Below are 10,512 nucleotides of genomic sequence, written 5' to 3'. Positions count from 1 at the left end.
GTGAATCTCCTAAGTTTTCAACTAGAAACAAATTCACCATAGAACATAAATTTCCCTCTCACCCCGCTAACACTGTTTTGAAATGTGATATGTTCCTCCAGACTTGGATGCCGTTGGGGCAACGGCGGGACGCTCAGCGGATGCAGGAGGTGATGGAGCGGATTCAACTGATCCAGATTGCGGCATGCCACTAGAAGTCGATGACCGCTCCTCTCTTTGCCGTTGTTGGCATGTTAAGACTTTTGCCTTATCTCTCTCAGGCCTAGGCCAGTTGCATGTTAAACTTTGGCTTCAGCCTCTTTCATTTTCTTTCGTTTAAGATTGTGTTGTCTGTTGGATGCTGCCTGTTCGAGGGCTTTATTAAGTTAAAGCCGAACGCATCTTACGTCTTCGTTCTAAAAAAATAATGGTGTCGTACTAAATAAAAAAATAGGCATGGTTGGCAGATGCGAAGACATCGGTCATGATAAAATGATCGGTTTTACATACATGCTCATAACAGAAATACCTTTAAGTTGAAGGTTTGAGTTTTTTTTTCTCCGTTGCAATGCACGGGCCGCACGGATTGACTCGTGGGTTCACCGTCACAATACGCTTTCTTCTCATGTCATAATACGCTTTTACGATTTGTATAAACAAAATCTAATATAAATGAGGTGGTACTAATTTGGGGTCCGCACGTCCTTGTGTTCACCGTCAAGTCCCTTTTACACACAGGTCCCTACAGTTTTTAGGTAATTAACCCGTGGTAAAAAAAATTCGTTCGTGGGCTGGGCTGACGCACGGGGAGCAGTCCTACAAAAAGAAATACCAGCACAACTCTCCTCCTCAATGCCTATAGGTACGACACCGCTGCCGCCGCCACCACGCGGCGCGGCCTTCTTCCCCGGCCGTTCACCAGCACGGGCTCTCCTCCTCAATGCCTACAGGTACGGCACCGCGGCCGCCGCCACGCGCTTCCTCCCCTGCCGCTTCGTCGCCATGCCGCAACGGCGTACTGGGCCTTGCCGGGCGCCGAGGACCAGCGGATCAATACCTCCGCCCACTCCGGCCTCCACCACACCAGCCCGAACCGCTGCTCACGGGCACGGGGGGATGGAGAACCCCGACGGGCACGCAAGAGCTGACGCGGGGGCGGGTCTGGGCAGTGACCCACCCGGGCTTCCCCCACCCACACCGCCGCCCTTGGACGCCACGGGGGTGGGTCTGGCCGTCCTGGCAGGGACCCGGCCGAGGTTCTCCCACCGCCAGCCCCGCATCTCCCCGGGGCACCCCGTATGACGAGGCGTAGGCAGCCAACGGATCCGCATACCCGGCCGAGAACGCTCGTTGAACGGGACCTTCCACGAGGCGGCGGGCTACCAGGCAGCGGAGGCCACAAAGATGGCTGAGCTACCAGGCCACCGCCGAGATGGCTGAGCCCATGGTCCCCGAGCAGTCATACAAGGATGGTAATGCTGCCGGGGCAGAAGCCTTCTCTATATGATTTCGTTGCCTGCCTGCTACTTTGTTGCTAATATGATGTTGCTTGCTCTTCTGTAGATGTGGCTTCAGTGGAAGAGGCTAGATTATGGTATGTTGTCACCATGGATTTCTTTGACTTCGATGCTTGGACCACACTTATTTGAGAGACAGAGAGGATTGCTGAGGTGAAACTGAAACTATTGCCTTACCATACAGTGCATTGTTCTCCTTTTTGTAACTTGTTGTATGGATGTGTCATAATTTTTAGCAGCTTATCCTCTTTTTGTTCCCACATGTGTTACATATTCCTTTGGTCATATGCAATTGATCTATATCTTGTGGACCACAAAGTTAGGCAATCTTTGTTATGCATGGATGGTCAATCTTAGTATATTTTTTGTTTGACTTCATGGGCTTTGTGCGCTGTAGTAGTTTCATCGTTGTCCTACTGTAGTCTTGTCAATCTGTCCTTATTCGTGTTTTAATGGACAACACTAGATATAAATTTGATCTTTTTGGATAATAAAATAAAATGCATTTTTAATGATAAAAGAGTTTATGATAATGCCATAATTTTGTGTATTCCAGCTCAGAGCAACATATTGAAAATATGAAAAGTGTATGATGCATTCCTTGTGAAGTCCCCTTTGTGCTTTGGCTATTGGAAGAAATATGCACATCATGAAGGCCTTCTAGATGGTGTCAATAAAGTTTTTGAGGTGTATGGATGCGCAGTTCTTGTAGTTACTTATTCAGTGGACATATTGTGTAATTATTGTCAGTTTGTGATTTCAACATATAATGGCACAGATGTCATCAGAAGGTAGCAATTGAGTACCCAAACTATTCTGATGAAGTTTTTAACTTCTTTTTGTGTCTTGAATTTTGTTAACTACTGCATTTTATGTCATATGTACAGGAATACATGACGAGAAGTGATTTTACAATACTTAGCACCTGAACATGAATGCTTGATGAAATGCTTTATAATATAGCACTGTATTTTCACAGTCCTTGTGATAGTGTAGGCCATAGAAATGTTGCATATATTCAAATTTTCTCTTAAGCAGTGTATTCTTAGACTCCATGCATGCATGTTAGTTGTAATGACTAATCTCTCTCCATGAAGTACATCATCTGTTTGACCTTTTTATTTTTGTAGCAGCTATTATCTGTACTCCCTTCATCTGGGTTTTGTAGGGCATGCGCAGGTTTTTAGGTCCTCAATGTGCTATATGCCACGAAAGTATGTCTAGAAAATTTCGTTAGTCAAATTGTAGAGGACGTGAAAAATCCGCTCATGCCCTATAAACCTGGATAGAGGGAGTATAAGTATTTTCATATTGTCAATATTAGTCATTTAGTGTTTTCATTAACTAAGTGGCCAATTTGGAGATCACATGTTTGTGCTATACAAAGTACTCAAGTCTAGATCTATCAAGAAAAATACAGTCCTCCTTCGATGCAAATGTAGCTTTCATTGTTTGATCGTACAAGCCATCATTCGTTTAGTGTTTCTGGAACTATCTAATGTATTCTTTGTCTAGGGATGCCTTGAACCTGGGTGGGTGAAAAGGCATCAACGCCTTCCCACCACTAGGCTATGCCTTAGTCTGCATAAAATACTACTATTACCGTCGGCTCATCTACCTTTTGTGTCTCCAAACTGAGCCTCATCTCCCTCCAGTTCGGCCATATCTCCTTGCCATGGACCTCGGCGTCCCGGTGGTTTCCATGCTCCGTGCGCTCGCCGCCGCGTCTCCAGCAGGCAGCAGGTCCTTGCCACGCCACGCCACGCCTTCATCCTTTCTTCCTTCCTTCCGCCGTTTTTCTCTCTGATTTTCTCTCGCTCATATCATCTCTCTCCCTTCGTTACTTTGGAGAGACCCCGCCATGGATTTTGGAGCAGCGCCACCACCCGACCTCCTGCCGCGGGGAACCGTCCATTAGGCTGGGCATCCATGCTGCTTTTTTTATATATTTTGTGCCTCTCCTCTTTGATTGGTCGTGAACTACCTTCCGGGCAATGGATTTTTGATGCATAACGTCTTTCTTCGTAACTTTTGTTGGCTCGTTGATTGTGGCAACTCCAAACGTATATAAGCTGCTAGGATATGATGTAAAGGGGCAGGGTGGGACTAATTAATCTGAAATTGTAGCATATAGGCATAAGAAAATATTTTTCCTTTGCTGCAGCCATACAGAGAGGAGGGCACGTAATTCAAAATAAGGATATTTTCATGTTTAATCTTATTATTGACATTTGTTAAAATTGGACATAAAAAAGCTACACAATGACACATGAAGCAGGTTGTGCCCCTTTTATTGCCCGGTGCAACGCACGGGCATTTTTACTAGTTATTTATTACTAAACAGAACCAAAAGGCAAGAAACAAAAATAAAATTGGGTTGCCTCCCAACAAGTGCTATGGTTTAACGCCCCTAGCTAGGCATAAAAGCAAGAATAGATCTAGGTATTATCATCTTTGGTATGCAATCCATAAGTGGCTCTCATAATAGATTCATAAGGTAATTTAATTTTCTTTCTAGGAAAGTGTTCCATTCCTTTCCTTAACGGAAATTGGAATCTAATATTCCCTTCTTTCATATCAATAATTGCACCAATCGTTCTAAGGAAAGGTCTACCAAGAATAATGGGACATGTAGGATTGCAATCAATATCAAGAACAATGAAATCTATGGGCACATAATTCCTATTTGCAACAATAAGAACATCATTAATCCTTCCCATAGGTTTCTTAATAGTGGAATTCGCAAGATGCAAATTTAAAGAACAATCATCAAATTCACGGAAACCTAACACATCACACAAAGTTTTTGGAATCGTGGAAACACTAGCACCCAAATCACATAAAGCATAACATTCATGATCTTTAATTTTAATAGTAGGCTCCGATTCATCATGAAGTTTTCTAGGGATAGAAACTTCTAATTCAAGCTTTTCTTCATAAGATTGCATTAAAGCATTAACGATATGTTTGGTAAAAGCTTTATTTTGATTATAAGCATGCGGAGAATTTAGCATGGATTGCAACAAGGAAATACAATCTATCAAAGAGCAATTATCATAATTAAATTCCTTGAAATCCAAAATAGTGGCTTCATTGCTATGTAAAGTTTTGACCTCTCCAATCCCACTTTTACCAATTTTTCCATCAAGATCTAAAAACTCTGAATCATCGGGACGCCTTTTAATTAAAGTTCACTCATCTCCAGTCCCATCATTATCAAGATTCATATTGTAAAACAAAGATTTAATAGGAGACACATCAATCACTTTTAGATCCTCATCCTATTGTCATCAAAACTAGAAGAACAAGCTTTTATAAAGCAATCTTTTTTAGCACGCATCCTAGCGGTTCTTTATTTGCACTCATCAATGGAAATTCTCATGGCTTTGAGAGACTAATTGATATCATGCTTAGGTGGAATAGATCTAAGTTTCAAAGAATCAACATCAAGAGAAATTCTATCCATGCTCCTAGCCAACTCATTAATTTTAGACAATTTTTCTTCAATCAAAGCACTGAAACTCTTTTGCGAACTAATAAATTCCTTAAAGTTCATAATATCGTTTCTAAGGGAGATGATATTAGCGGGAGGAAAATACTTAGAGATAAAAGCATCTTTGCACTTGTTCCAAGAATCAATACTATTTTTAGGCAAAGATGAAAACCAAGTTTTAGCACGATCTCTAAGCGAAAACGGGAATAGCTTCAATTTAACAATACCATTATCCACATATTTCTTCTTTTGCATATCACACAAATCAACAAAGTTGTTTAGATGGGTAGCGGCATCTTCATTAGGAAGGCCAGAAAACGGATCTTTCATGACAAGATTCAGCAAAGCAGTATTAATCTCACAAGATTCAGCATCGATAAGAGGAGCAATCGGAGTGCTAATAAAATCATTATCATTGGTATTGGAAAAGTCGCACAATTTAGTATTATATTGAGCCATCGTGACAAACAATCCAACACACAAGCACACGATAAGCAAGCGGAAAAAAGAGGCAAACGGAAAAGAGGGCGAATAAAACGACAAGGGTGAAGTGGGGGCGAGGAAAACGAGAGGCAAATTGAAAATAATGTAATGCAAGGGAGAAGAGTTTGTGATGGGTACTTGCTATGTCTTGACTTGTGCGTAGATCTCCCCGGCAACGACGCCAGAAATCCTTCTTACTACCTCTTGAGCACTGCATTTGTTTTCCCTTGAAGAGGAAAGGGTGATGCAGCAAAGTAGCGTAAGTATTTCCCTCAGTTTTTGAGAACCAAGGTATCAATCCAGTAGGAGACTACACGCAAGTCCCTCGTACCTGCACAAAAAAATAAGAACCTCACAACCAACACGATAAAGGGGTTGTCAATCCCTTCACGGTCACTTACGAGAGTGAGATCTGATAGAGATAATAATAATAATGAGATAAATATATTTGGTATTTTTATGATATAGATAGGAAAATAAAGATTGCAAAATAAAATAGATTGGAAACTTATATGATAAAATATAGACCCGGGGACCGAGTGGCTTCTCTCAAGATAGGATAAGTATTACGGTGGGTGAACAAATTACTGTCGAGCAATTGATAGAAAAGTGCATAATTATGAGAATATCTAGCCATGATCATGTATATATATAGGCATCACGTCCGCGACAAGTAGAACGAAACGATTCTGCATCTACTACTATTACTCCATACATCGACCGCTATCCAGCATGCATCTAGAGTATTAAGTTCATAAGAACAGAGTAATGCATTAGGCAAGATGACATGATGTAGAGGGATAAACTCAAGCAATATGATATAAACCCCATCTTTTTATCCTCGATGGCAACAATACAATACGTGCCTTGCTGCCCCTGCTGTCACTGGGAAAGGACACCGCAAGATTGAACCCAAAGCTAAGCACTTCTCCCATTGCAAGAAAGATCAATCTAGTAGGACAAACCAAACGGATAATTCGAAGAGACTTGCAAAGATAACTAATCATACATAAAAGATTTCAGAGAAGAATCAAATATTGTTCATAGATAAACTTGATCATAAACCCACAATTCATCGGATCTTGACAAACACACCGCAAAAAGAGTTACATAGAATAGATCTCCAAGAAGATCGAGGAGAACATTGTATTGAGATCCAAAGAGAGAGAAGAAGCCATCTAGCTAATAACTATGGACCCGAAGGTCTGTGGTAAACTACTCATACGTCATCGGAGAGGCTATGGTGTTGATGTAGAAGCCCTCCGTGATCGATTCCCCCTCCGGTGGAGCTCCGGAAAAGGCCGCAAGATGGGATCTCTTGGGTACAGAAGGTTGCAGCAGTGGAAATAGGGTTTCGTGGTGCTCTTGGATGTTTTCGGGGTATATATATAGGAGGAAGAAGTAGGTCGGTGGAGCTGTGAGGGGCCCACGAGGGTGGGGGGCACGCCCGGGGGGCAAGCGCGCCTCCCTGCCTCGTGGCTCTCTCGTTTCTTTCTTGACGTCCACTCCAAGTCCCGTGGATCACGTTTGTTCCAAAAATAACTCTCCGGAAGGTTTCATACCGTTTGGATTCTGTTTGATATTTCTTTTCTGCGAAACATTGAAATTGGCAAAAAACAACAATTTGCACTGGGCCTTGGGTTAGTAGGTTAGTCCCAAAAATAATATAGAAGTGTATAATAAAGCCCATAAACATCCAAAATAGATAATATAATAGCATTGAACAATCAAAAATTATAGATACGTTGGAGACGTATCACCGGCGTCTAGCCCCTGCTAGGAGAAGGCCAGCCGCCGCAAGCCTCCTCGATGACTCCCGGCGCGGAGGACGGACCTGGCCGTGCATTTGAGCTTGTGCGCGGGCGCGGCGCCATCCACCACGAGCCTTCCGGGAGGAGATGGGTGCGCTGGACCGGCTCGAGGAAGACTTGTCGATGTCGACGCCCGCCTAGAGGCAGAGGGCCTTCGGCTGTCGGGCGAATGGCATCAGTTGAAGGTGGTCATCAACCTCGGGCATCTTCAGCATGAGCGCGACAGCGCGAAGGCCGCGGCGTCCCTTGCGAACTCAGGCGAAGCAAGCGCTCGAGCCTTGGAGGAGGCCAGGGAGGCTGACTATCACCACGTGGTCGCCGAGGAGCGCAGACAGAAGCTCCAGGCCTTGAATGCTACCCTCGAGTAGCAGGTTGAGGCGTGCCGGGCTGTCTTGGCGTCAATGAGGGGGCGCGTTCCGAGGAGAAGGAGATCCAGAAGCGTGAGGAGGCACTGATGTTGGAGGCCTCAGAGCGCAGCCTCGAGCTTGAGCGGTTGGAGACGAGGGAGCGCCATGTGGCCATGGCCGAAGATGTCATCACCGCGCGTGAGGCCAAGATCCAGGAGGAGGTTGCCCTGAGGGTGGCGAAGGCTCGTGGGATCTCACCATTGAGTATGACCTGAAGTTGAAGTTCTCGGAGGCCGAAGCTGAGGGCAGGACCACCGCCCTTAGGTCTAGGTTGGACGAGGCAGAGCAGTGCGAGAGGACCGCTACGGCACCCCAGACTTCTGCCCAGGCTGACTTGGCTGAGGCTCGCGCTGATCTGCTTTCGCTTCAGCAGCAAATTGATGACGATGCGTCCCTCACGCAGCAGAACAGGGAGGAGGCGTGTCATCAGCAGACGCTGCAGTGTGAGCACGCCCCCATGCTCCAGGCCCTCAGAGTGAGGTCCAATTGAGCACTGGGCGTCATCTGCGAGGAGAGTGTCCCTCATCCCCGCGTGGAAGACTACACCATCCACCTCCGCTTCTTCACTAATGTTGTGACGTGCCTGGAGGACCGTGCCGCGAGGGCTCACGAGCTGGTTGAGGAAAGGAGTTGGGGTCTCCTTGGGCGTGCGTTCTCACACGTCTTCAGCCATCTCCAGAACCTTGACCCCCAGTTCGAATTTGACGCCGCCATTGCTCTAGTACCCGGAGCCATCCGGGACAACCTATCGCACTGGGTGGACAATCACGTCGACACCCTAGTCAGGGCGTTTGCCACCAAGGACAACGTGGTGGTGGTCATGGCGGATGAAGATGGTGCAGTCGATGACGACGAAGATGACGCTAGCGGCACTGCCAGCAGTGCGTGCGAGAGCGACCAGGACGACATTGTGAGCGGCATGTCTGATTAAGCCGCGTTCCTTCGCTCGAACCTGCACGCAGAGACTTGGACACAGCTCCATAGGGTGTGAGAGCATTTTGGAGGGGCAGCCCCTCGTGTATGTAAATTGATGTTATATCTTTTAGGCCGAACCTGAAACGCGCTTTTGCAAGCTTGTGAGTCCCTCAGCAGGGTCGTCGCTGTGACTTTCCTCGATCCCTGTAGGCCTTGAGCGGGCTTTGAGGTTGCTGATGCGTCCTTCTCCTGAGGGGATCCCCTTAGGGGCTCGCGAGGTTTTAGATCTTCCTAGGAGCCTGCTGATCTGGTCGAGAGAGCCTCGCAAGGAACAGATGCCAGCAGCAGCAGGGTGTGCGCGCTGTGATTCTGTGCCGATGGTACTCTCGACCCTGTGGGGTTGTCGCCACCCGGGCTTTCCTGAGCGCGGTCATCGCGCGCATACCACGCCTAGCCCCCACTTGCGAGGCGCTCGCAAGGGGAGGGGAAGTAGGCGTGAGCCTCGAAATAAAGCATGCAACCAAAATGCAAGAAATCAACACGAACAAGAGAAGACCCCCTCCCATGCTCATCAATAAAAAGGACTTCAAGTTCAATCCAAAAGGGCGGCGAATCGAGTTATAGAAAAGCAGATGAAAGCAAATGGCCACGTCCGGCACCTAGCTAGTCTTCTTGTCTTCCCACCAGTGCGGAACTAAGTGCTTTCATTGGCTGTGAGCATAGTCATTGCGGGACAGTGTCGACGGCCAACGCGGAGCAAGGTGCTTCCACTAGGACATGGGCGGGAGCCCCCGAGGCCCGAGGGCGGCACTCCGGAGACTCCGGGGCGTGTACAGCCCCACTCATTATTACGTGAGAATGTCATGAGCGGAGACCTTCACAGGCGTGAGCCTTGCTTCATATCGCCAGACGAGGGCCCCACCCTGCGCCACCCCCGACCACCATTGGGGCGTCCTGAAACCAGGATGAGGCCAAGGGGCAAAGGGGACGCTGGCGGCGCCCTCGGCAACCACGGGCCCTCTGCCGGGGAAGGGCTCGCCAGCGCCTCCCCTGGCAGAGGACCTACCTCCGTGCAGCGCCTTGCTCCGTGCGGTGCGAGGGAGGCCCTGACTCCAGGCCCCGCCCGCGCAGGCCCCAGTGCACCACTCTCGCCGGGGGCGGAGCCACCGCCCTGGGGTCTCCGACTACTGCTGCGACTGGTTCACCTGCAGCCCATGGTTAGTGTAAACTTGCTCCCGAGATGTTGGCTGTACCCCGCTGTCATCGTCGATGAAGGGGTCGGCGAAGCCTCCAGGCGACTCATGGAAGGCCCCCACTTCGGGCGTTCTATCCTCCCATCCTGGTTCGGGGAACGGGTTGGGGCCTACCCCCGGCATGTACCCTAGGTTCACTATGCGGGGCACATAGGCGTCTTCGGTCGCCCCGCCGGAGCCATCGCCTGGATGCCCCGCGCCTTGAGCCACTAGCTGGGGCGCATGACCCTAGTGGCCGCTAGGTGGCACTCCAGCGTGTCCTCGGGGTGGTCCATCAACACTTGTTGCTACCTCTTGAGCACTGCGTTGGTTTTCCCTTGAAGAGGAAAGGGTGATGCAGTAAAGCAGCGTAAGTATTTCCCTCCATTTTTGAGAACCAAGGTATCAATCTAGTAGGAGACCACGTGTGAGTTACCTCGTACCTACACAAACAAATAAGAACCTCCCAACCAACACGATAAAGGGGTTGTCAATCCTTTCACGGCCACTTGCAAGAGTGAGATCTGATAGAGATGATAATAATAAGATAAATATTTTTGGTATTTTTATGATATAGATTGAAAGTAAAGATTTCAAAATAAAGTAGATTGGAAACTTGTATGATGGAGAATAGACCCGGGGGCCATAGGTTTCACTAGTGGCTTCTCTCAAGAA

The 10,512-nt window shown here is 47.4% G+C and overlaps 1 long non-coding RNA gene across 1 annotated transcript; it reads left to right on the top strand.

The window, feature by feature from the left end:
* Positions 1-616: 616 nt before the first annotated feature.
* Positions 617-2,413, top strand: LOC147979242 (uncharacterized). Its single transcript, XR_015599695.1, has 2 exons — positions 617-1,451; positions 1,543-2,413. It is a non-coding gene; the product is annotated as an uncharacterized LOC147979242 (long non-coding RNA).
* Positions 2,414-10,512: the final 8,099 nt, after the last annotated feature.

The sequence above is a fragment of the Triticum urartu genome, chromosome 3A, assembly GCF_056163025.1.
Source record: "Triticum urartu cultivar PI428250 chromosome 3A, HENAU_Tu73, whole genome shotgun sequence".
NCBI classification, from domain to species: domain Eukaryota; kingdom Viridiplantae; phylum Streptophyta; class Magnoliopsida; order Poales; family Poaceae; genus Triticum; species Triticum urartu.
The sequence above is the reverse complement of the archived record's forward strand: the minus strand, read 5'-3'. Positions and strand labels throughout refer to the sequence as shown.